We start from the raw sequence: 27,105 nt of genomic DNA on the forward strand, positions 1-27,105 counted from the left end.
TCAGAAAGTTTGTTTTCCTATTGAACTCTTTGGTCATTTTTTTTTTCTCTGTTAATATTGAAACTGCAAAGAATTTATGCCCAAGCCTTGCTCACTTCGGATGCAGGCTTATAGATAAGGCTTACAGTAAATGGTGTCATCTTAAGCTTCTTTCCAGGTAACATACTAAGAAAAAGAAGGCTTTGCTAAAAAAAAGTGTTTTGTTAATAACTCGCCGTATGTATTATAACTATATCTGTGCCTGCCTGGGTTTTGATAGTATAGTTCTGATTATAGATAGTATGAGGATACGTGTTTAAGGATTTTTATCATCCATCCCTTGAGTTCAAGAATACATGTTCTTTCTCCAAAAGGGGATTATTTTCATTAAACCGCATCATTGAAAGGATTTTTCAGAAGGGATTATTTTCCCAGTGTCATCTTTTTTGATGCTTAAAACATTTCTTTCTTTTTTTTTTTTTTTTAACCTTATCTTCATAGTTGCCTCTCTTTGGCACCTCTTGAAAGGCAGATAAGGAAGGAAATGCATGAATAAATGAATGCATTTCCTTTCCTGCCTCTTCCATTTTTCTGCCCTCAATAGGGGAAAACTAAACTCCAGAAAACACTCTTAATGGACTGTTTCTCTGCCTCCATCAGAGATTTCAGCTGTTAGACTGTATGAAACATGAAGCAGGGGACATCAGATGGCATGACGAGTGGGACTGTGACCACAGTAAATACAGGGAAGGCTGGAAGTGTGAGCTAGAGCAGCTGGCGGGATGGGGGAGGTGAGGGGTGGGGTGCGGAGATGAGAGGCACAGCTGGTCGAACCAGCCAGGAAAAAAGGGCAGGAGGGAGCTTAGCAAGGGGAGACATACAGGCCGAGGAAAACAAAAATGTAGGGAGAGGAAGTATCAAGCGTAGGTTTCCCAATATTTCGAAGTGTAGACATTGCCCTTGGCCTCTCCTGTCATTGCTGTACCCTTGAGCATAGTAAGTATAGTTGTCTTGAATGATTACTGTGAAGGGCCGAATATTGAAATTTTAATGCAAGGGTATGTCTTAGCTTGGAGGTGGATCTCTACTATACTCACAATTATTAAACTCATCCTGAGGTTCAGGATGAGTCCTATAACAAATAGCATACACTGCTTTAGAGATATATTTGATTTTTTTTTTTTTTTTTTTTTTTTAGAACTGCCCCATGGCATATGGAAGTTCCCAGGCTAGGGGCTGAATCAGAGCTACAGCTGCCACCCTACACCACAGCCACAGCAACACCAGATCTGAGCCACATCTGCAACCTGTACCACAGCTCATGGCAACACTGGATCCTTAACCCACTGAGCAAATCCAGGGATCAAATCTGCATCCTCATGGATACTACTCGGGTTCATTACTGCTGAGCCACAATGGGAACTCCTGATTTCTTTCTTTTCTTTTTCTTTCTTTCTTTCTTTCTTTTTTTTTTTTTTGCCAGTTAGGGTATCACATTGCTGACATTTAACATTTGGACAAATAGGAGGTGTGTATAATGAGCTTGATTAATAGCTGGTTTGCTAAGTACATCCAGAGGGAACGGAATAATAAATTGCTCTCCTGGAAAAAGGTTTCTGGTTTTTGAACCCAATCTGTTCTAGTCAACATGAGGACTCACTTGGGTAGAACACCTTAAATTCGTGGCCTAAAGCTGAGAGAGATGGCTAATGTCATAACAAATAGAGAAACGAAATTCAAGAACATCTTGACATTTGATGCAATGACCCACATCTAAGAGGCAGAAATGGCACAGGGATGATGGAAGCGCCCCAGTGTCACCACCACCAATTAAATTGCCAAAAGGCAGTAAAGGTGACTTAGCAGCATCATAGATAAAGGAAATTTCGATTTTGTGTTAGTTAAGGATTTCATATATATGCTAACAGAATAATGTAACTGATAGAGAAAGCTTCGGTGGTTTGAGACTTTCTAAATAAAAGTATAGTGTCCAGACTCACAAGGAAGAGTCCGGTGCTCCTCTTCACCAATGCAGCGGTACTTCATCTGGAGAATTGCCTTCAAGCCTAATCATTTAGAAGAGAGTGCCAGCAGGTGAGTGTCAGCCCCCAGCACACCTCCATCTGCCTTCACTGTTTCCTCCCTACTTGCTCCTCTTACAGTCACCGTCTCGCCCTCCTCAGATATGAATCCATTCTCACTAATGCAGGAAATACTTCAGATGCTCAAATCCACCCACCGTGCAGTGGGGCACACCACTAACCATGTTCTCTCTATGCCTCACCCACTGTAGTCTTGCTCAATGCTGACTGAACATGTTTGTAGAATTTTCATCTCCCATGCTGAGCATGGTATTGCCTCACTGCTGACCACCGTTGCATTCCATGTGGTCTCTCTTGCTATCCAGATGTAGGATCTGATATCCTAGGAATGACTTCCAGATCCCTATGAGACTCACTCCTTGACCTTCCAAGTTTCAGCACTCTTTCTTACTGTGTATCCAAGTGTCTGGGACTTGGTATCTACTTTGGGTACCATGGCCTGTCTGGGTCTTGCCAGGAGGTCTTCTTGAGAATTGTGGCTCTTAGCTGGTAGGGTCACTACCCCGTGGCCAGATTTTGTAGCTGCAGCTGGGCCTCCCAGCTAATACTGGACCACCTCCTTGTCTTTACCAGGTTATTGCTCCATACTAATAGCTCTGCCCATCCCTTCATAGCGGGACCCTGAGAATTCCCCTACCACCATGACCAAAACCCAGATAAGGACTCTTTCTAAAGTCAGAACAAGGTTACCTTATCCAAAGGATGTTGTGTTTGGTTCCTAGGTTGGGCTTTGTAGCTGGATCAGGCTCTCAGCCTGCTCAGCACTCATCAGCAGTCCTGGCCAAGACCCAGCTCCCTTCTCCTCACAGCCTTTGTGCTCTTTTGAATTATGATAGGTGGTTTCCAAAAGTACTCTTTGAACTTAGAAGTTCCCGTCGTGGCTCAGTGGTTAATGAACCTGACTAGCATCCATAAGGACACAGGTTCGATCCCTAGCCTCACTCAGTGGGTTAAGGACCTGGCATTGCCCTGAGCTGTGGTGTAGGTCGCAGACTTGGCTCAAATCCCGCATTGCTGTGGCTGCAGCTACAGCTCCGATTCAACTCCTAGCCTGGGAACCTCCGTATGCCGCCAGTGCAGCCCTAAAAGACAAAAAAGGACAAAAAAAAAAAAAAAAAAAAGGTACTCTTGGAACTGGAGAAGGAGATGCTCAAGGGCAGGGGAAGAGGGACCTCTTTAAATATGCATCTTCAAGCATTTGAAAGGTTGCCTTGTAGGGTGAGTATTGGAATTGTTCTGCATAGCCCTAGAAATTAGAACCAGGACTCAAATGAGGTGGCAGGCACTAAACTTACTTTACCTGTAGCTCAAACCTAACAGTGCTTCCCAGAAATAGAAAGGGATTCCTTCTGGAGGCATTTCCTTATGGGAGGAAATGGAGCATAGGCTAGATTAGCAGGTCTAAGTTTTGTTTATTCGTTTATTTCCACAACAACATGGATAAAGGAGAGAATTTACTTGGCTGCATTTGCACATGTGATATATTCCTGTAGCAATACGTCCATCACAAATGACCTATAGTCCTACTCCTTTCTTGGTCTTCAAGGACTGAGAGTGAAAGTGGTTTTATTATGGCCATGTGCTCAAGTCTGCTCTGATTTTTTAAAATTCACTCAATCATTGAATAAATGTGGAATGATTATGATATCTTAGGCTCTGCAGTTCATTCAGTGATCAGTAATTTTTTGTTGTCATTGGTTTAATTTATTTTAATTGAAGTAGAGTTGATTTACAATGTTGTGCCAATTTCTTCTGTACAGCAAAGTGACCCCGCCATGTATATATATATACATTTTCTGTCTTATGCTGTCTTCCATCATGGTCTATCCCAGGAGATTGTGTTGTGGTCTCTGCATGAGAGTGGGAAAATAATTTTCCGGATTCAAAGCAAGGTGAGGAAAAGACAAGTTTATTGAGGCAAGAGACACTGCTAACACAGCAGGCCAACTTCCTGATAATCAGGGAGAGCCAGCCTTAGGCACGTGGTCATGTCCCGTCTGTTTTTATAGGCGAGAGACAAAGGAGTGAGAGGAGAGGTCTTGCCATACACCTGTTGACCTGCTGATTGGTTGGAGAAGAATGGGGGTCTTGTGATACACTTGCTGGTTGGTTGGGGATGTATATTGCCCCTATAAGGGTGGGGTGAGGAGTGGGCCACATACCTTTCCTGGTAGGGGGCAGGAAGGAATAGGCCAAGTTGCTGGGGTGGGGATCCTTAGGAACATTGTAACAATGACAGTAGTACAGGTGGGCTGATAAGGGTCTGGTAATTCTTATCTCAACCTGAGGCTTTTTGAGTTTTACCTCCTTGGAGGAGCTTTGAAATCCCCACAGATTGGATATAGTTCCCTGTGATCTATAGTAGGACCTCATTGCCTGTCCATTCTGAATATAATAGTTTGCATCCACTGACCCCCAAACTCCCAGTCCATCCCACTCCCTCTCCGCCTCCCTTTGGCAACCGCAAGTGTGTTCTCTTTGTCTGTGAGTCTGTTTCTGTTTTGGAGATAGGTTCATTTGTAGTGCCTGGTACTTTTAACTGCCGTGCCAAATCAAGTTCATATAAATGGGATGTTACAAACATTGTTGAAAGGGTTCAAGTATCGAGTGGGGTTGATTTATAGATCACCTTTAATTTTCTTTTAAATTTGATCATTGTTGGGAGTTCTTTGGTGGCCTAGTGGTTGGGGATCCAGCATTGTCACTGCTGAGGCTCAGGTTACTGCTGTGGTATGGGTTCTATCCCTGGCCCAGGAACTTCCACATGCTATGGGCATGGCCAGAAATAAGTAAATAAATAAATTTGAGATTTGTTAGTTAAGCATCATGAGTCTAGTCTCATATTGAGTAGATGTCTTGCAACTCGGATGTGAATTTGGAATAAAGTTGTTCAAGTCTCTGTCACCAGATCCCTTTAGTCATCTACCCAGATACCAGGGAGGGTTGCTGTCAACATCATCACTGCTTCTCCAGGAGGGACTGTTGAGCATAGTTTTAAAGAAACACTCCTCTCCCTAAACGTCTCAGCAACGGCAGCTGGGGCTTGGGCTAGGCCATCTGTCAGGTGCATAGCCCATCCCTTAGGGTCTCGATGGCCCAGAAATAGATTCTATCTCAGCTCCTCTGAGAGGCTTTAGCCAGAACAAGCCTTCAGGTTCATCAGGAGAATGCATCATGAATTACTACAGTTCATTTGTTGGAGCCTCTTAGGAATGACATCATCTGTGTTAAGAACATGGTAACAGTCCTTGTAAGAACTGTCAGTGAAAAAGGCATAGAAGAAGCAGTACTGAATTTTGCCTTCTACTGACTTATAAGAGGGGGGCGTGGGGGGCGGGGGGTAGGGGGTGGCGGCTGGCAGTTATTTTTGAGTGGACACCTGGTTTCAGAAGTCCTAAATTCCATGCAGTGGAGAAAGAAATCAACATTGAAGGCACAGGATTTCTATTTGATTGGATCAGTAATTATTTGCAATAATCCACTGCTTTCCACACTTAGACTATCTCCAAACTTAGAGATAGTCTTGAGGATGAGAGGGGACGTCACCCTCAAATGAAGAAGCATTTGGTCTGTGCAGGATGATAGGTTATGTCAGGCAGATTATGACACTTTGCAGTGGAGCCAGTCAATCCCGCTTTGTCACAACTCCGGTGATCCTGGCTATAATTACACTTGGGTGTGCCATATTTCTTTCGGCTTCATCTAAAGAATGACAGACACTATAATGTCCACATCCCTTGGAATGTTGTTTTGGTAACACCTTTAATGAGATATAATTCATATGCCATACAGTTCACCCATTTAGAGTACACAATTTCAAGGTTTTAATGTCTTCACAGAGTTGTGCAACTGTCATCACAATCTATTTGGAACATTTTTATTACCCCCCAAAAGAATCACAAGGAATTCCCTTGTGGTGCAGTGGGTTAAAGATCTGGGGTTTTCACTGTAGTCGCTCAGGTCGTTGCTATGGCATGGGTTCAATCCCTGGCCGTGGATCTTCTACATGCCATGGGCACAGCAAAAAAAAAAAAGAACCATGCAACTCTTACTGTCATTCCCATGATGATCATCCTTTAGCCCCACATACCCTATATGTTTGCCCATTTGGGACATTTCATATAAATGAAATCAGATACTACTTGGGGGGTTTTGTGACTGACTTCCTCCACTCAGCATGTTTTCAAAGTTCATCCTTGTAGTAACATATATCAGTACTTCATTTCATTTTATGGGCATTTGTATTATTTCCACTCTGAAGCTACTGTGAATAATGCTGCTATAAACATCCCTGTACATGATTTTAGGAGGACGTATGTTTTCCTTTTTCTCAATATTTACCTAGGAGTGGAATTACTGGGTCAAATGGTAACTCTTTGGTTCACTTTTTGAGGAATAACCAGGCTACTTTCAGACTACTTTCAAATAACCAGGCTACTACAGCAAAGTGACCCAGTCATTCATATAAACTTCCACTTTACATTCCCATCAGCCACATATGAGGGCTCTGATTTCTCAACACTTGTTACTATCTTAGACTCTTTGTTTATAGCCATCCTGGTAGGTGTAAAGTGGTATCTCATTGTGGTTTTGAGTTGCATTTCCTTGATGACTAATGATACGAAGCATTTTTTCACATGCTTACTGGCCACTACATATTTATTTGGAGAAATTCGATTCTAATGGTTTGCCTTTTTAAAAATTTTTTCCATTATAGTTGATTTACAGTGTTCTGTCAATTTCTGCTGTAGAACAAAGTGACCCAGTCATACATATATATCTACATTCTTTTTCTCACATTATCCTTGTTTTTGGCCATACCCACAACATGCAAAAGTTCCCCAGCCAGGGATCAAACCCATGCCATGGCAGTGACCCAAGCCATAGCAGTGACAACCTGGATCCTTAACTGCAAGGCCACCAGAGAACTCCTCTTTCCCTATTTTTGGTTGGGTTATCTGTCCTTTTATTATTGAGTTATGAGTTCTTTATATAATCTAGATAAAAATCCTTTATCAAATATGATTTGCACTTTTTTTTTTATCCTTTGGGTTGTCTTCTCACTTTCCTGATAATATTCTTTAAACAGTAAAAAAAAAAATTTAATTTTGATGAAGTTTAATTTGTCTATTTTTTTTTCTTTTGCTATTTGTGCTTTCGGTATTGCCTATAAAACTTCAGTGCCAAATCTGAACTCAAGATGATTTATTCCTGTCTTTTTCTACGAGTTTTGTACTTTCAGTTCTTAAATTTTTAGGTAGTAGATCCTTTTTGAGTTAACTTGTTTTTATGCAGTCTGAGTTGAGAATCCAGCTTTATTCTTTGGCATGTGGCTATCCAATTGCCCCAGAATCTTTTGTTGAAAAGCCTCTTCTTTCTCATTCAGTAGTCTTGGCACCTTTGTCAAAAATCAGTTGGCCATATGTTGCCAGTTCAATCCCCATCCTGGAGCAGTGGGTTAAGGATCTGGCATTGCCTCAGCTGTGGTATAGGCCCAAGATGCAGCTCGGATTTGATCTCTGGTTGCATCCACATGGGGGACTTCCACATGTTTGTGGGTGTAGCCAAAAAAGGAAAAAAAAATCAATTGGCCATAAATACATGGGTTTATTTCTAGATGCCAATTTGTATTCCATTGATCTGTATGTCTATCCTATGCCAGTCCCACACTGTCTTGATTACCTTGGTCCTTGGAATGTTTTTAATTCACGAAATACATGTTATGAAAATGCAAAATTGTGTACCACTTTTATGTTAGCTGCCAAATCATGTACCCAATTTTTAAATCAGACTCTTTAGTCCTGCTGTCTAGTAATATAGATAGAATATACAAACACATTGTTTCTAATGCATATTAATAAGATGGGCATTTTGAGAAAAATGTTTATTATTTTCTTTTTTTTTTTTTTTTTTTTTTTTGCTGGAGCAGTTTGCTTTAGATAGGAAATCTTGCTTATATTTCTTACAAATTCAGAAGAGTTCTCTGGGATTGACAATGACAAGGGGAATTCGAAAGATCTGCAGTTGGACTCCACCTCTAAATATATCTGTATGGCGGGAATTCAGGAAGAGGCTTGATTTGAAATCTAATGAAAGATTGAAAGATGGCTTGGGAAAAACTCTTGTCTGTCAAGCCCTTCACCCGGTGAAGCCCTGCCCTTTTAGTCTGGTGATTGACAGTGGAAAGACCTGGAGTCAGGTTGGAGGAAAACAGCCCATGATTGTGTGTCTTGTTCTAATCTTTTCAGACTTATTAAAAAATAATAATAACATAGCTGAATGCGGCAGCGAACAAAAGGCGGCCATTTCTCACTTGGTAACTGTCAAGGAAACAATAGATGTACCTAAAGGTAATATAAGTAATCTGCTGATTCTGCTATGGAGGAAAGCAGCCCTCAATTTAAGAGATCGCATGTGGTCCTAATAACAGAACATCACTAGATGCAAATCTAGATGGCTCGCCTTCTGCTCAGTTTTTTATATTGCAAATCAGGAATTATACTTTAGTCTGTTAAATAACTGGGCAGCTCTGAATCTTAGGCAACAATCTTATTCTCCTTAGAGATGAATTTATTGATTCATTCATTTTATCCTCTCCTCCCTCTCCCACTGCACTTATCATGGTATCTTAGATAAAATAGAGATTCAAAACAGAAGATGTTTATTAGAGGGTAGGAAGAGAAATGAAAAGGAAAGAGGGATAGAGGAAAGGCTCGGCACCAGAAATAGAGCAGAGCCACAAATGGGAGATCAACAGAAGTCATCCCTGTAGTCTCCTCCATTCCTAAGCATCTTTCCCATTTCCACAGTGGAACGGATGAAAAAATGACTCAGAATTAGATCTGTGTATCATTCCCACCACACTGTTCATAATGCACCAAAGATTCTGACTTTTTTAAAAAATTAAAGTATAGTTCGGAGTTCCCGTTGTGGCACAGTGGTTAACGAATCTGACTAGGAACCCTGAGGTTGCAGGTTTTTTTTTTTTTTTTTTGTCTTTTTGCTATTTCTTTGGGCCGCTCCCTCGGCATATGGAGGTTCCCAGGCTGGGGTCGAATTGGAGCTGTAGCCACCGGCCTACGCCAGAGCCACAGCAACGCGGTATCCGAGCCGCGTCTGCAACCTACACCACAGCTCAGGGCAACGCCGGATCGTTAACCCACTGAGCAAGGGCAGGGACTGAACCTGCAACCTCATGGTTCCTAGTTGGATTTGTTAAACACTGCGCCACGACGGGAACTCCAGGTTGCAGGTTTGATCCCTGGCCTTGCTCAGTGGGTTAAGGATCCGGCATTGCCGTGAGCTGTGGTGTAGGTTGCAGACGCGGCTCGGATCCCATATTTCTGTGGCTCTGGCGTAGACTGGTGGCTACAGCTCCAATTCGACCCCTAGCCTGGGAACCTCCATATGCCACGGGTGCGGCCCTAGAAAAGGCAAAAAGACAAAAAATAAATAAATAAAGTGTAGTTGATTTGCAGGTTGTGCTAATTTCTCTTGTACAGCAGAATGGCTTAGTTCTATACACACACACATACACACATATTCTTTTTAAAAATATTCCTTTCCATTGTGGTTTATCCCAGGATACTGGATATAGTTCCCTTTGCTGAGCAACAGGACTTCATTTCTTATCTGTTCTAAATGTAATAGTTTGTATCTACTAACCCCAAACTCCCAGTCCATCCCTCTGCCCACTTCCAGCAGCCATAAGTCTGTTCTCCTTGTCTGTGGGTCTGTTTCTGCATTATAGATAGGTTTATTTGTACCATATTTTAGATTCCACATATAAATAATATCATATGGTATGTCTTTCTCTCTCTGATTTATTTCACTTAGTATGAGAATATCTAGTTGCATCCATATTCCTGTGTGGCATTATTTCACTCTTTTTCATGGCTAAGTATACTGTATTCCATTGTATATATGTACCACATCTTAATCCATTCATCTGTTGATGGACATTTAGGTTGTTTCCAGGCTTTGGCTATTGTGAATCATGCTGCAGTGAACACTGGGGTACATGTATCTCTTTGAATCATTGCTTTGTCTGGATATACGCCCAGGAATAGGATTGTTGGATCATATGGTAGTTTTATATTTAGTCTTCTGAGGAAACTCCATACTGTTTTCCACAGTGGTTGCACTAATTTACTTTCCCACCTACATTGTAGGAGGCTCCCAGAGATTGTGCTTTTATTTTATTTATTTATTTATTTATTTATTTATTGTCTTTTTAGGGCCACTCCCGTGGCATATGGAGGTTCCCAGGCTAGGGGTCTAATAGGAGCTGTAGCCGCTGGCCTATGCCACAGCCACAACAATGCAGGATCTGAGCCGCTGCGATTCTTGACCCGCTGAGCGAGGCCAGGGATTGAACCCGAAACCTCATGGTTCCTAGTTGGACTCGTTTCCACTGCACCATGATGGGAACTCTGAGTGAGATTCTACTTTTAATAACACATTTTCACAGTTAAATCACAGCTTACCTTCCCTCAAAACATAAATACTGTCTTCAAATAAATCATTTGTTTTATCTCAAATTCAGACAACAGTTACTTGAATTTTACTCTCACTAAAATAACATAGATTATTTCTCCTAAAACTGGGAAAAATGGAGAAGGACCCAGTAATTTGATGTGTATTTGACCAGACATTGACTTGGCTGCTATTTTCAAGAGATTTTAGGCATTCCCACTGTGGCTTGGTGGGTTAGGCACCCAAATAGTATCCATGAGGATTCATGTTTGATCCCTGCCCTCGTTCAGTGAGTTAAGCTCCATTTCGACCCCTGTTCTGGGAACTTCCATATGCCATGGGTGCAGCCCTAAAAAGACCAAAAAAAAAAAAAATGGTTTTAAATTGATTCACTTCTATGCGTAATTTTTTCCTCTGCTTTGTCATTTGCTCTGTTCAGGAAGAAATATAAACCTTGGTGTTTCACATAAATTTGCCAGCATTTTTTACAATCAACTGGACAAATATCTTTTCACAGTCTCTGTCCGTCTGTCTTTTTTTTTCTTCTTCTTCTAACTTTTTTTTTTTTTTTTTTTTTTTTTTGGTTATAGGCCAAGAAGAAAGAGAGAACATTCATCAAATATTTCAAAGGGAACACATCGCCAGCATTTTGACTATTTATTTGGACAAACATTTCTCCAAGGTAAATATTACCATTGTACCAATGGGGAAGAGGGGGGCACATCGTTAGAATTTGCAGATGCAGTAGAAGCGCACAAAGGCTGAATTGTTGAGTCTAATACAAACCTAGAGTGAGAGGAGAGAGGGAAGGAGAGGAAACAGGGGGAGAAAGTGGGGCTTTGGGGACACCCCGCAGTCTCTTCTCAATGTGTTACCAGGAGGATGCCGTCAGCATCTGGGAGCCCATGGAGCTGGACTCAGAATGGGTGGGAGAAAGAGGAAGCTGTATTTTTTTTTTTTTTATTTTGTGTCGGTGTCTCTCAGATATTCATGAAAACAACAGGCAATGAGGTCTGATTGTAAAAAGAGCATTTTTTCTTTCATGAGAAAAGGATTGGCTAATTCCTTTTAGGGATGAAAATAAGATATATGCTGTATTCACATCATGGGGCGGGGGAATGAATCATAGTTTTTTACACCAACTAAGGCTGACCAATATGAAAGATTTTAAGGAAATCCATGTTCTTCTTTTATGAAAATACTTAGTAAGTAAATCTTTCGTTGGTTGATGACGAATCCTTCTTGTTTGAAAGCATTATATACTTGATGCTTCTTTTCAGGGGAGGGGAAGGAGTGTGTGTGTGTGTGTGTGTGTGTGTGTGTGTATAAAAGAGAAAGAGAGTGAGCGAGCTGTGTGTGTGTGTGTGTGAGAGAGAGAGCAGTGTTTGTGTGTGTATGTGTGTGAGAGAGAGAGAGCTGTGTTTGTGTGTGTGTGTGTGAGAGAGAGAGAGAGAGAGAGAGAATGAAGATGAGACAGAAGGACACCAAAGAGAAATCTGTCAGCATCCTACTGTATATTTCAGAGAATTAACTCGAGGCATTTTCTTTATGAATCACGAGCTTATTGAGAATAAAGCCTTCGCAGAAGCAGCTGAATTCCTCGTCAGCTCCAGCATTCATGAATTAGCTGCCAATATTTTTAACACAAATTGCTGTGTCATTTCTGTGAAGTTCCCCTGTTGCTGCTCAGGCTGAAGCTAAAAGCTGTTTTTGCTCAGCCCTGAAATTTCAGCTGAGAAAATTTCCTTTCTGAGAAAGATATTCGTGGGCATGCATTCACACACAGAAATGCCAAAATATACTATCCAATTTAAAAGAAAATAAATTTGGGATTCCCATTGTGGCGCAGCGGGTTAAGAATCCGACTAGTATTCATGAGGATATGGGTTCGATCCCTGGCTCCGCTCAGTGGGTTAAGGATCTGGGGTTGCCCTGAGCTATGGTGTAGTTTGAGACGTGGCTCAGATCTGGGGTTACGGTGGCTGTGGTGTAGGCTGGCAGCTGCAGCTCTGATCAACCCCTAACTTGGAAACCCGTATGCTGCAGGTGTGACCCTAAAAATAAAAATAAAAATATCTATTAAAAATAAAAAAAAAATAAACTCATTGACTTTCTCTGTTTAGCAGTTGATAGAGAGCCGACGTTACATAGTCCTGAGCTGGCTAAAAAGCAATTCCAGATTGGCAGGGGGGAGAAGGAGGTTTTTCTCACCAGTCCTCATTCTGCCTGTTCTCTTCTGAAGGGGTTGGGTTGGGGAAATGGAGTCTTGTACATTAGAGGAGAATTCTGTGATACTATTCATTCTCTGTTCTGACAGAGAAGACATTGTTTATTCGCTGTAATTGGCTTGGCAGGAGTCTGTGCTGTGCATACAGAAAGGGAACGTTGCAAAGCAGTGGGGAATCTCAGAATCCTAAGTAATAGAGCAGCTTAGAGCTTTTTTAAAAATGTCTTCTAGTAGCTTCCATCACTGTAGATGCAAGTGATCATGGGGGGCAGGGAGAGTTTTCCTCGAAGTGACAGTTTTCTTGACCTTGCTTTATGCATGTCTCACATAAAGAAAAAAAATCTTTAAGGTAGCAGCATGTCTTTTGAAATCCTGCAGCAGTAAAAGTTAAAAGCAGGAAAGGTGAGAAATACATTCCAAACACACTAGACCTGCTTTGAGATCGCTCCCTACATATTAACATTCCGACGTCGGTATAAACAAAAAAATAACCCATGCGTGTCACCTGATGATTCACAGAAACAAGTGGGAGCTGCCTAAGATAAGAGAAAAAGGACACAGTCAAAGATGTGCCTTGAGGTATGAAGTGCTCTGCCAGGGACAGTGTGAGAGGGTGCCATGCTCAGAATGTTCAGAACTTTAAAGCAGCAACTGTAAAAACCAAGTTTCAAAGCCCTCTGCAAACCCTGCATTGAAAACCGAATTGGCCAAAATGTAAACTCAGGGTGTGGGGTTTGTGCCTCTTAAAGCTGTGCATTCACCCTCCACTTTCCGCTGAACACTCCCCCGCCCCACCCCAAGCCCAATCCCAAGTGTCTGGGGACTCGGGTGTGTGCCTGTGCATCTCTTACCAAAGCAGAGAAAGCTGTCAGCCAGGCTGTAGGCTGCCAGGTTCACAGACACAGCACAGGAGCTGGTCCAAGGGAACCCTGGGAGCAGGTGGGCCTGCCATCCCCAGCCAAGTTCACGGGCCCCTCATTCTTATGCTCACAGAGTGATTTTTCTTTTTTTTTTTTATTTGGTTTAATTGGGGTGTAGTTGATTAACAATTTTTTTTTGTCTTTTTTTGCCATTTCTTGGGCCACTCCCCCAGCATATGGAGGTTCCCAAGCTAGGGGTCAAATCGGAGCTGTAGCCACCGGCCTACGCCAGAGACACAGCAACGCCAGATCCAAGCCTTGTCTGCAACCTACACCATGGCTTATGGCAACGCTGGATCCTTAACCCACTGAGCAAGGCCAGGGATTGAACCAGCAACCTCATGGTTCCTAGTCAGATTCGTTAACCACTGCGCCATAATGGGAACTCCCAGTTGATTAACAATTTTGTATTAGCTTCAGGTTTACAGCAAAGTGAATCAGTTATACGTATACACATATCCATTCTTTTTTCCCGTGATAGGTTATTACAGAACATTGAGCAGATCACCTTGTGCTATACAGTAGGTCCTTGGTAGTGATCTATTTTATATCTAGTACTGTGTATGTGTCAATTCCATTCTTCCAGTTTATCCCTCCCCCGCCCCCCCAAGGTTTCCCTTTTGGGAACACAGTTTGGTTTTGAAATCTGTGAATTTGTTTGTTTTATAAAGAAATTCTTTTGTATCATTTTTGTCTTATTCCCCAATCTTGGCTTGTATTTGTAAGAACTCCCTGCATCATTTTTACAGGAACCGTGTGATATAAATTTTGACTTTTCTAAAATTACAGTTATGATGACATTGGTATACAGTCAGTTATTAGATGGTTACAGACCCTTCTCAGCTTTTTTTTTTTTTTTTTTTTTTTTGTCTTTTTGGGGCCACACCCATGGCATATGGAGGTTCCCAGTCTAGGGGTCGAATCGGAGCTGTAGCCACCGGCCTACACCACAGCCACAGCGAGCCAGATCCAAACTTTGTCTGCGACCTACACCACAGGTCACGGCAACACCAGATCCTTAACCCACTGAGCGAGGCCAGTGATCAAACCCGCTGATCAAACCCGAAGCCTCATGGTTCCTGGTCAGATTCGTTTCCCCCGTGCCATGGCGAGAACTCCAACTTTTCATGTAACTTATATAAGAATAGTTTCACAACCTAATGAAGGCTTTTTACTCTACTGTTTGGAACATCATTCATGGACATTATTTACTTTTTCTTTTTTTTTTAAGAAATATAAATTTCAGAGTTCCCATCGTGGCTCAGCAGTAACAACCCAACTGGTGTCCTTGAGGGCACAGGTTCGATCCCTGGCCTCACTCAGTGGGTTAAGGATCCGGCATTGCCATGAGCTGTGGTGTAGGTCACAGATGCGGCTCGGATCCCAGGTTGCTGTGCTGTGGTACAGATCGGCAGCTACAGTTCTGATTCGACCCCCTAACCTGGGAACTTCCATATGCCACAAAAGAAAGAAAGAAAAAAAGAAAGAAGGAAGGAAGGAACATTTCCTTTAAACACATTAGACCATCTTTATAAAGATGTATTTATTAACCTTCTTAAAATAAACATTTATATGATGCTGTTTTCAAGTAAATACCAAAGACATCCAGAAAAATTAATTGAGGTGTTAGCAAACCAATTTCCTTGTATTGCATGAATCTTTGGGGTACATTTATTCTGTCTATTTTAAAAGTAGCTTTTATTTTGTTACTCTTAAAACTGAGCTAATGGCTACTAAGGAAAGTCAGGTAAAGGCAGGGTTAGTGTGTACAGCTCCTGCCAGGGGCTCCTTGGAGGTGCCGCTCGGGGAGCAGGATGGACAAGCCCAGGAAGACAGAATGCAGGGCATTCGCTGGCCCATGTGTGATTCTGGCAGCTCTGCCTCTCGTTCTGCCACCTTAGTCCTGTTCTGCTGGAACCTCCGGTAATCACTGTACATGAGGCCTGCTCCTAAGCATGACTGAGTGACACTGTGGCTGTCCATCACAGGTGCCCATTGCCCTCCAGAAAGGATTCCGAGTTGCCTTGAGCTGTGGTGTAGGTCAGAGATGCAGCTCGGATCTGGCGTTGCTGTGGTTGTGGCATAGGTCGGTAGCTGCAGCTCCGATTTGACCCCTAGCCTGGGAACCTCCATGTGCCGCAGATGCGGCCCTAAAAAGAGAAAAAAGAAAAAAAAGAAAAAAATAGTGAGGATCCTTCCTATACAGTTTGGCTTTTTATTTATTAGAAATAAACATCATTCACACCCTTAATACATGTCCCTGCACTCCTCATGAAAAGCTGACAACACAGTCAAATCAAAGTATACTTTAAGTGCAGAGAAAAGCTTACCAACTGCCATCTAAGACCTTGTGTCTTATTTCATTGATTTTTAAGTAAATACAAAAATTATCATAGGTTATTTTTGCTCAAAATGTAAGATACCCAGATTTGTTAATGAAAACCATTATTTTCTGTTTGGATACCAGAGCATATTATAATTTAAGACAAACTTTTGGTCCCCAAATCAGTCGTACACCAGTATACCTTTTCAAAAATTTGTCTGCAAGTCATGCATTTTATTGGATAATGAATGTAAAGTTAAATAGCACATCACTTATTTAAATAGGAAAAAGTAAAAATAGAATTATTAAAGTTTATATTTAAATGAATATTATAATATAATATTTAATAATAACAAAATCAAGGAATTTTACTTAAGTTGCTTTTTTTCTATATGCCATAAAATTTAAAATACATGCCATAGAATTTTGCAAAAATACAATGGTACGAAACGGGTGAGAAAGCCTTTAATGAAGCTTGGGAAAGAAGTTGCAATAATTATTTGTATTCAATTTAAAGAGAATCTAATCACTTATATCTGGAATCTAATATACGGCACAAATGAACCTTTCCCCAGAAAATAAATTCATGGACTTGGAGAACAGCCTTGTGGTTGCGGGGGCGGGGGGAGATGGACTGGGAGTCTGGAGTTAGTAGATGCAAACTATTGCAGTTGGAGTGGATAAGCAATGAGATCCTGTTGTATAGCACAGAAAACTATATTCAGTCACTTGTGATGGAACATGATAGGGGATAATGTGAGAAAAAGAATATATATGCACAGAAACGCACATGGTACATATATACATATATGTATATATATGACTGGGTCACTTTGCTGTACAGTAGAAGTTGACAGAACACTGTAAATCAACTATAATGGAAAAAATGTTTTAATTCTTTAAAAAAATTAATTTAAAATTTTTAAGAAAGAGAATCTAAAAGGACACAATGAACTTCTTTGCAGAACAGATACTGAGTCACAGACTTTGAAAAACTTACAGTTTCAAATGAGACAGATTGGGGGGTGAAGGGATGCACTGGGGGTTTGGGATGGAAATGCTATAAAATTGCATTGTGATGATCGTTGTACAACTATAAACATAATAAAATTCGTTGAGTAATAAATTTAAAAAAGATCCAAAAAAAAAAAAAAAAGGAGAGAACCTAGCCATTCTCCAATGAATGATTGGTAATTGGATAACTGGGTCCAATGAGTTGCAGAGGGAAGATTAAAGGCGAGTGGTATAGTCACTTGATTAGAAGAAAATGCAAATCCACACTTGGCCTGCCTTGTTCCATCCAGATCAAATAAGCATCTCCTGTAGCTTCCTGTCCTAGCTCTCAGTGAAGATCAGCAGTTACCCCTGCAAATGAATGCTGACCTCAAATGGATTATACAAGTCTCTGTATTATTTATGTTCTCTTTACTTATTGCAAGATATACAGATATGTATACATACTACTTTGAAATACCAATCATAAATCAATGGCATTTCCCCTATTTATCGTTCTTTTCACAACAAAGGATGATTTCCTCCCGAGAGTCCTGTTTTTCTTAATCAGTTAAAATATCTTAGAATTTAGTTTCCTTGTGTTCTGGGACATTGAGGCATTGTTTGCACTATCTTGTTTGATGAGCTTATTAGTTCTCATGTTATGACTTTGCTATTAACTTATTTTTATTATAGTAAATACATTTTACATCTGTTATATCCAAATGCAGCTAACAGATTTCAAAATGATGTAAATCAGCATCATTATTTTCCAACAATATTCATGTTGCTTTGCTGTCCTATTTGTTCATTTAAAAATTCAGCTGCCTGGGGAGTTCCCGTTGTGATTCAGCGGGTTACAAACCCAGTTAGTATCCATGAGGATGTAAATTGGATACCTGGACTCACTCAGTGAGTTAAGGATCCAGCATTGCCCTGAGCTGTGGCATAGACTACAGCCGGGGCTGGGATTCGATCCCTGGCCCAAGAACTTTCATATGCTGTGGGTGCAGCCGAGAAAAAAAAAAAAAAAAATCTGTCATGAGAGTAACTCCTTTTTTTGTTTTGTTTTGTAGGGCTGCACCTGCAGCATATGGAAGTTCCCAGCCTAGAGACTGAACTGGAACTGCAGCTGCCGGCCTACACCACAGCCACAGCAATGCAGGATCCTTAACCCACTGAGAGAGGCCAGGGATCGAACCCACACCCTCTTGAATACTAGTCCTTAAGGTTCTTAACTTGCTGATCCACAACAGTAACTCCAAGAGTAACTACTCTTTATAAAAACATCATTAAAAGTCTAAAGAAACATTTCATGGATATGATCTAGGGGAAAAAAGGATACATGAATGAAATATCTTTTACATTTAACTAATCGATGTGTGCTGCAACATTTCTCTGTGAATTGTAGCTAGAGTTCATTTTCAAACTTTGGAAGAATGAGTCATTTGTAGTAGGAAGTGGATGCTGAAGAACTATGTTTGGCAACTTGAGAACATTTTTAGCATTCGGATTTCCCTATTTATAGTACAGCATCAGGCAGAGTAAAATGTTTGGCATTTCTATAAGGGATGCAAACTCTTTAACATTCTCTGTTGTGATCTAACAATTCATTTCAGAGTAAGATGAATCAGTCTTGTTTGGAATATGTTTTATACAAATATTGGCAAGGAAACTATAACTGCATTTTCTGTGGATTTTAAAAACGCAGACTCCCCTGAAGTAAACGATAAATTGCACCAGATTACTCCTTTTTTAAAAATTTTTTAATGATTTTTATTTTTTTCCATTACAGTTGGTTTATAGTGTTCTGTCAATTTCTGCTGTATAGCAAAGTGACCCACTCTCTCTCTCTCTCTCTCTCACACACACACACACACACACACACACACACACACACACACACACACTCATGCTCCATCATAAGTGCCTAGATATAGTTCCCTGTGCTATACAGCAGAATCTCATTGCTTCTCCATTCCAAAGGCAATAGTTTGCATCTGTTAACCCCAAACTCCCAGTCCATCACACTCTCTCCCCCTCCCCCTTGGCAACCACAAGTCTCATCTCCGTGTCTATGATTTTCTTTTCTGTGGAAAGGTTCATTTGTACTGTATATTAGATTGCAGATTTAAGTGATAGCATATGGTATTTGTCTTTCTCTTTCTGACTTACTTTACTTAGTATGAGAATCTCTAGTTCCATCTATGTTGCTGCAAATGGCATTATTTTGTTCTTTTTTTTTTTATGGCTGAGGAGTATTGCACTGTGTATTTGTACCACATCTTCCTAATCCATTCATCCATCGATGGACATTTAGGTTGTTTCCATGTCTTGGCTATTGTGAATAGTGCTGCAATGAACATACGGGCGCATGTGTCTTTTTTAAGGAAAGTTTTGTCTGAATATATGCCCAAGAGTGGGATTGCTGGGTCATATGGTAGTTCTACATTTAGTTTTCTCAGGTAACTCCATACTGTTTTCCATACTGATTGTACCAATTTATATTCCCACCAACAGTGTAGGAAGGGTACCCTTTTCTCCACACCCTCTACCTCTGCGTGAACTGCCTTTTATTACTCTAAACTGCCATACTCCTCTGCCCCATTCCTTGCTTTTTAAATTCTGTTAATCCATGGTGAAATCAGAGACCGTGTTTCTAGGTCTCTCCAAATGTCAAATTCTTTTGAACCTAACCTTCCTCTCTCCAGTGTTTTTCTTATAATTAAAACTCCAGATTACTTCATTATCATATGCCCTTTTCTTTTACAATAGCGCATATGAGGGCAGCAATTGTAGAATTTTGCCCTTAATTGGTTAAATAGAAGTAGAGAGATATTCAGATCTGCACACACTCTCTCTCTCACACACACACACACACACACACACACACACACACAGTTGCACTAATGAAAAACAGAGCAAACTAAATGTAACATGGGATCCTGATTAGGCTCCTTAAACAGAAAAAAAAGGACATGAGGTAAAAACTAAGGAAATTTGAATTAAGTATGGATTTTAATTAATAATGATGTACCAACAGTGATTCATTAAATATAATAGATGTACCATGTTAACGCACAAAGTTAATAATAGACTAGGAAAATACAGTCACTGTATTTATACCTAATGTATTAAATGGTTAGAGTTGACTCCAGCCTGTTTTGTCTTAAAAGAAAACAGAGTAGAAAGTGGTAACTAGTTCTCCTATTGCCAGAGTCCCCTAGGAACGGAGCCATCTGTAGCAGAGATGGGCAAAACCTGGTGCCAGTCCCAGCCAGACCCAGTGACTGTGAGGCTTGTTATCTTCCCTCTTCATGGTCCAGAGACCATTAGAGGGTGCAAGCTCAGACCTCCTGGGCTTGATTTCCAGCCATTTGGTGTTGGAGGCTTTGCTGGACTTGTGAACTTCTCTGGGCCTCATTTTCCATTTCTATGAAATCAAAAGGTCACATCATCTTTTTCTCTCCCAAAATCTGTGGCTTAGAAAAATTCTGACTCTTAATATGTATTACAGATCTATTCATGATTGCAGCTAGCTGTGGAATTTATTGAGGATGAAATTTTGGTACTAAAGCAGTTTGCCTGCATTAGAGTTTGTATCATAAGCTTATTAGTTATCATTTTCTAGCATTTTTATACTCTGTAGCCCCCCCCAAAAAAAATAGTTCTTAAAAATAATATGGTTACAGGAATTCCCATCGTGGCTAGTGGTAACAAACCTGACTAGTATCCTTGAGGGCACGGGTTCAATTCCTGGTCTCGCTCAGTGGGTTAAGGATCCAGTGTTGCTGCGAGCTGTGGTGTGGGTCGAACACGAAGCTTGGATCTGGCATTACCATGGCTATGGTGTAGGCCGGCAGCTGTAGCTCCAATTCGACCCCTAGCCTGGGAACTTCCGTATGCCATGGGTACAGCCCTAAAATGACAAAATAATAATAATAATAATAATAATACTGTTACCATGTGGAAGCACTTACACATTAAGAAGATAAGGCCAGTTTTTCAAAATACCCACATTGAATTTGCACGAAAATCATGTTAAATATGAAATTATACCTTAATTTGTGATCAGTTGTTGTTATCCATATGAGGTACATTGTCAGACAAAGGTTTTAGGTTCATGTGGTTGAGTGCAATTTAGTTTGACTTTATTATTTGATATAACTTAGGATGTTATGTGGTATTTTAATTTGGGGCAATAACATTTTGAATACCTAATTATACTTAAGGCCTTGAAGACATTTAAGACCCTGCCAAGTGTTCCTGTTATGCTTGTTGAGTTAATCATCAGGAAGTTACTCATCTGATAATTATTTTTTAATTCCTTTTGAACCAGCCATTGTCCATTATAAGAAGTTATTATTTCCCAGCTCTAGTCTATCAGTGCTGTGTTTTGATTAGAGGCATATAAAAAGAAAGTTTACTTAGGTCTGCCTTAAAAGTTAAATCCAGTAATAACCACTTGACTGATGCCAACACTCTGGGAAGGGCTTGAATAGTGGTTCTCAACTCGGACTAGTCAGTGAAGTCACTCCAGAGGCTTTTAAAAGTTCCTGTGCGCAGGATGGACCCCAAACTAATTCAACCAGTCTCTGGAGGCATTTTTTTGGTAAACTCCCCAGATGTTTCCACTCTGCAGTCAGAGTTGAGAACCACTAGCTTTGAGGGGGGTAAGGATCTTGTGATGGTCTTTTCACAGCAGAATTCTCCCACTCTTTGAAATCAGGGAGTTCCCACTGTGATTCAGAAGGTTAAGGACCCAAAGTTGTCTCCATGGTGATGTGGGTTCAATCTCTGGCTTCACTCAGTGGGTTGAGGATCCAGCATTGCTGCAAGCTGTGGTGTAAGTCACAGATGTGGCTTGGATCCAGTGTTGCTGTGGCTTTAGCATAGACCACAGCTGCAGCTTCAATTCGACCCCTGCTCTGGGAACTTCCATATGCAGGTGCAACTTTGAAAGAAAAGAAAAAAAAAAAAAAAAAAAAAAAAAGGAAAGAAAGAAATTGGGTGACTTGAGTAGCTATAGGTCATTTAAAGAGTGTGGCCTTTCAAAGAAAAAGAAGCTCACCAAAATTAAGAGGGGGGAAAGTGTGTTCCTTGCCCTGTATCTCCACCTTACAAATAGCAGGAAAGTTTGTCACGGTTTTGAAAGGTTTTAGGAAAAAGTTCCTGCATGCCTCAGTGCTCCAGTGTTTGCTTTGGCTTTTGCTTGTTTGGCATTTTAGTTCCATTAAGTATCAATGAGAGCTCACATTTATGGAGCACCCCTGGTAAGGATCAAGCCCTGTGCTAAACATGGCTCTGCCTCACAGACAGGAAAGAGAGGTTATTCAAAATAAAAATAAAGAGTCAGAGTTCTGTTTCGTTAGTGAAATCTTATCTCAGTGTAATTAAATATTTAATCATGTATGCATTCATTGGTTGAACATTTATTGGATATAAGTACTATTCTAAAAATAAGTTTTAAAATGCCATAAAAGGGAGTTCCTGATGTGACTCAGTGGGTTAAGAACCCAACATATTGTCCTTGAGGGTGTGGGTTTGATCCCTGGCCTTGCTCAGTGGGTTAAGGATCCAACATTGCCAAGAACTATGGTATAGTTTGCAGAAGTGGCCCGGATCTGCGTGGCTGTGTCTGTGGTGTAGGCTGCAGCTGCAGTTCTCAATCTCTGGCCTCACTCAGTGGGTTGAGGACCCTTAGCCTGGAAACTTCCATATGCCATGAGTGTAGCCTTAAAAAGAAAAAGAGGAAAAAAAAATTTTTTTAAATGCCAGAAAGGTACAAAGGGGAATGTATCTGTTATCTTTTGCTTCATAACAAACTTAGTGGCTTAATATGATCATTTATTTAGCTTTTGATTCTGCAGTTGGTAGTTTAGGCTGGACTCAGCTGAGCAGTTCCTCTGGATTCAACTAGCCACCCACATGCAACAGTGCTCACTGTGGTTTGGCTTTGGTGATCTTGGCTAGGTCCTCATGTGTCTGGGGGCTTTAGCTGGAACAACCTGGCTTATGGAGTCCTTGTCCACACAGTTTCTCATCCTTCAGCAGGGCTGGCCTATTATTGTTCACATGATGGAGTTAGGGTTACCTATAAAATGAATGCAAGTATGCCAGGTCCCTTAGGCCTCATCTCAGAACTGGCAATCCATCACTCTGCCACGTTTCTTGGCCAAAGCAAGTCCCAAGACCAGTCAAGATTCAAGGGGTAAAGAAGTAGATTTCATCTCTTAATGGGTGGTACTGAAAAGTCACATTACAAGGGGTGAGGATAAAGCAAAGATTGAGTAATTGTTATGTTTGTAATCACCCACAGGTAAGAAACTCTAATTCTGTCTTGGGACACTAGGAAGGTTTCTGAGAGGTGGTTACATTTGAGCAGCAGGATTCAAGGGGAAAAATAGTAGAAAATGTATTTTATGTGAAGGCAATAGCATGAGCAAAATTAGCAAATTGCAAGTTTCCTAGTGAGTGAAAAACAAAATGTAGATTGTAAGTTTCTTGAATATAAGAAATACATCTAGCCCAACACATCATGTGGAAGGTGTTTAACAGGGACTTTTTCATTTGCAACAAAAACAAGCAGCACAGTAGGGCAATTAAGACTGTGGGCCCATAGGCAGATGTAACACCAGATAGCTTTACCGGTTAAGTGACCTTGAACAAGTTACTAACCTTTCTGTACCTCTCTTTAGTAAAGTGGAGAGAATAATACCTTTTGTATCAGTTAGCTTTTGCTGCATAACAAATCACCCCATAGTGTAACAGCTTGAAACAATAGCCATTTACTTAGCTCCTGATTCATTAGGTTTATGGTTGAGATTGGCTCAGTTCATCTGGTTTCACTTGGGCTCCCATATGTCTCCACAGTCTACTTGCAGTCAGCTAGGTATCTCAGCTTCTGGCAATTGACTGACTACTAGGGGACAGTGAGGACCTCTGGGCCACAGAGTCTCTCATCTAGCTGGCTAGCCTGGGCTTCTTCCCAGGGAGCATCATCAGGGTTCCAAGAGTGAGAGTGGAAACATGCAAAGCTATGGTCTCAGTTCAGAACTGACACTCTGTTGCTTGTGCTGCGTTCCATGGGACAAAGTGAGCGCAAAAGCCAGCAGAAAGTGAAGGGTATAGCAATAGACAGCACTTCTTGCTGAAAGGACCTACAGACTCACAGTGCAAAGAGTGAGGATACAGAGAGGAGGAGATCCATAACCCTGGATACAGCCTCCTACACCAACTTTTAACTCACAGCAGTCCTGTGATGAATGTGTTAAATATAACCTGATCTTTCCAGATGAGGCTTCACGTTGAAAAGTACCTGGCAAATAGTGGATGTTCAATAAGTGGAAGCTATTAACTTTTCCTTACATATATTCAAAATCAGATCTTCAGCCAAATTCCTTTTTTTTTTTTTTTTTCTTTTTATGGCCACACCTGTGGCATATGGAAGTTACCGCTAGGGTCAAATTAGAGCTGCAGCTGCTGGCCTGTGTCACAGCCACAGCAATGCCAGATCTGAGCCACATCTGTGGCCTACACCACAGCTTGTGGCAGTGCCAGTTCCTTAATGCACTGGGTGAGACCAGGGATTTAACCTACATCCTCACGACCACTGTGTCAGTTTCTTAACCTGCTGAGCCACAACAGGAAGTCCAGGTTCTTTAATTGCCTACTTTTAAAGAGTATCGGGAGTTCCCATCATGGCTTAGCGGAAATGAATCTGACTAGCATCCATGAGGACGCAGTTTGGATCCCTGGCCTCACTCAGTGGGTTAAGGATCTGGCGTTGCTGTGAGTTGTGGTGTGAGTCGCAGACCTGGCTTGAATCTGCCATTGCTGTGGCTCTGGAGTATGCTGGTGGCTACAGCTCTGATTTGACCCCTGGCCCGGGAACCTCCATATGCCACGGAGATGACCCTAGAAAGCAAATTAATTAATTACTTGTATCAGATGAGCCTCCAAATTGTATTCACAGAGCTTAAATGCTGTGCATTTTTTTTCTTTGCTGCAGGAATATAAGGAAGGGAAAGCTTATTGCCTAGGAGGACAGGTGTATCTTGGCACAGAATTCAGGCGTCATCACCTGATGAGGTTGACAAAACCAGACAGTCGTGGCTGGACATCCCCATGGCTATCTGGAAGAAAGACGTACTTAATCAATATGAAGGGTCAACTCAGGAAAAGAACCAGAGAAAGTGTAATATTTCAACTCCAAAACTACTAAAAAATAGTAAAGGCTTTTTTAATGGCTTGGAACTCAGTTTTAAACCTATGCAAAGAAAGAAAAACCTTGATAAATCTTTATTGATTTCTTTCACTGTGGTGTTATAACTCTTTTCTCAAAATGAGCCAAGCCCCATGTAGTTCCAGATTGATCCATAAATTGCTCTTGGACCCCACAAATTGGATTCAACAGAGATTTATTTATCTGGCAGCTAGAATATCTCTAATCAGGGATGGGAGCTGGGTCCAAAAAAAAAAAAAATCTGTCTTCTTTGAAACAAAGAGAGCATCAGAGGTTATTCAGGAATATGCACTATAAAAATATGGCCCACATGTATTGAGGATGGTGTCTGCTTTTTGTAACTGTGGAACTTTAAGGTGCTTAAAGATATCACAGATGATCAGTGAGTGCTGCATCCAGACTCCAGCCTGCATCACCCAGCTCTCCCACTCCAGAAGCCCCAAAGGGAGTTCCCATCGTGGCTCAGTGGTAATGAACCCAACTAGTATCCATGAGGACGCAAGTCCCATCCCTGGCCTCACTCGGTGGGTTAAGGATCTAGCATTGCTGTGGGCTGTGATGTAGGTTGCACATGTGGCTCAGCTCTGGTGTTGCTGTGGCTGTGGCATAGGCTGGCAGCTACAGCTCCAATTCAGCCTCTAGCCTGGGAACTTCCATATGCCACGAGTGTGGCCCTAAAATAACAAAAGAAAAGAAAAGAAAACAAGGAAAGAAAGAAAGAAAGAAGGAAAGAAAGAAAGAAAGAGAAAGAAAGAAAGAGAAAAAAGAGAAGCCCCAAGGCCCTCAAAAGGCCATCCACCTGCTTATACCTAGCTCTCAAGCACTGTTTCCATTTTGCTGCAGTTCCTTTTATGATTTTAGAAAGTCCTGATGCAGGTGTGATTGGCATCTGTGACTCATCCTTGTCTCTCTTTCTTCCTCTCTGAGTGATGGGGAATCAGGGCTGAAGGTAGGGATGGGCAGCTGCTGAGACTATAAACCTCAGTTCCTATTCTGTCAATCATAATCACACAAAAACACCGATATTTCGGTGGCAGTTTGTCACATTTGTAGTCTCAAATATTTAATCTCAGAAATTTAAATTATCGGAAAGGGAAAAGCGGTATAAATTAAAATGTTCAAAGCAGCCCAGTCCAAACCATCAGGTTCTTCTGATGGCCTTGCTTGTACCTCCAGTCCCACATGTGCTTACCACCCTGTCTCCCTCTAACAACGCTGGTATATGGAGTTCCCTGGCGGCACAGTGGGTTAAGGATTGTCACTCAACCCACAGTGGGTTAAGGTGGCACAGTATGCTTGTCACTGCTGTGGCATGAATTTGATCCCTGGCCCAGGAGCTTCCAATGCCATGGGAGAGGCCAAAAAAGGCGCAGGAAGGCAGGTCACTCTTTGCATCAAGAGTACACAGTTCATTTTGAACACTAAGTGTTTGTTTTTAAAGTAATGTTTGGAGTTCCTGTCATGGCGCAGTGGAAATGAATCCGACTAGGAACCATGAGGTTGTAGGTTCGATACCTGGCCTCTCTCAGTGAGTTAAGGATCCAGCGCTGCCATGAACTGTGGTGTAGGTCGCAGATGTGGCTCGGATCTGGCATTGCTGTGGCTCTGGTGTAGGCTGGAAGCTGTAGCTCCAACTAGACCCCTAGCCTGGGAACCTCCATATGCCACCAGTGCAGCCCTAAAAAAGACAAAAGACAAAAAAATAAATAAATAAGTAGAATAATGTTTCATGGCCCATGTAATAAAGTCCCTAACCTGGTACCGAGCATATGGCATAAGTATTCATGGACTGATGTGTCTGTCTCTGCTTGCCTGAGAGTGATTTCTGCTTTATGAAATTC

The 27,105-nt window shown here is 41.3% G+C and overlaps 1 protein-coding gene across 3 annotated transcripts in view; it reads left to right on the plus strand.

The window, feature by feature from the left end:
• Positions 1 to 27,105, plus strand: part of PAG1 (phosphoprotein membrane anchor with glycosphingolipid microdomains 1) — a 168,403-nt gene that overhangs the window by 87,690 nt on the left and 53,608 nt on the right. For all 3 annotated transcript variants that reach the window (XM_021089173.1, XM_021089174.1, XM_021089175.1), the window contains one exon: positions 11,147 to 11,238. The gene's annotated coding sequence lies outside the window, so the exon portion shown is untranslated. The remainder of the gene's footprint in view (positions 1 to 11,146; positions 11,239 to 27,105) is intronic.

This window comes from Sus scrofa, chromosome 4 (genome assembly GCF_000003025.6).
Source record: "Sus scrofa isolate TJ Tabasco breed Duroc chromosome 4, Sscrofa11.1, whole genome shotgun sequence".
Lineage (NCBI taxonomy): Eukaryota > Metazoa > Chordata > Mammalia > Artiodactyla > Suidae > Sus > Sus scrofa.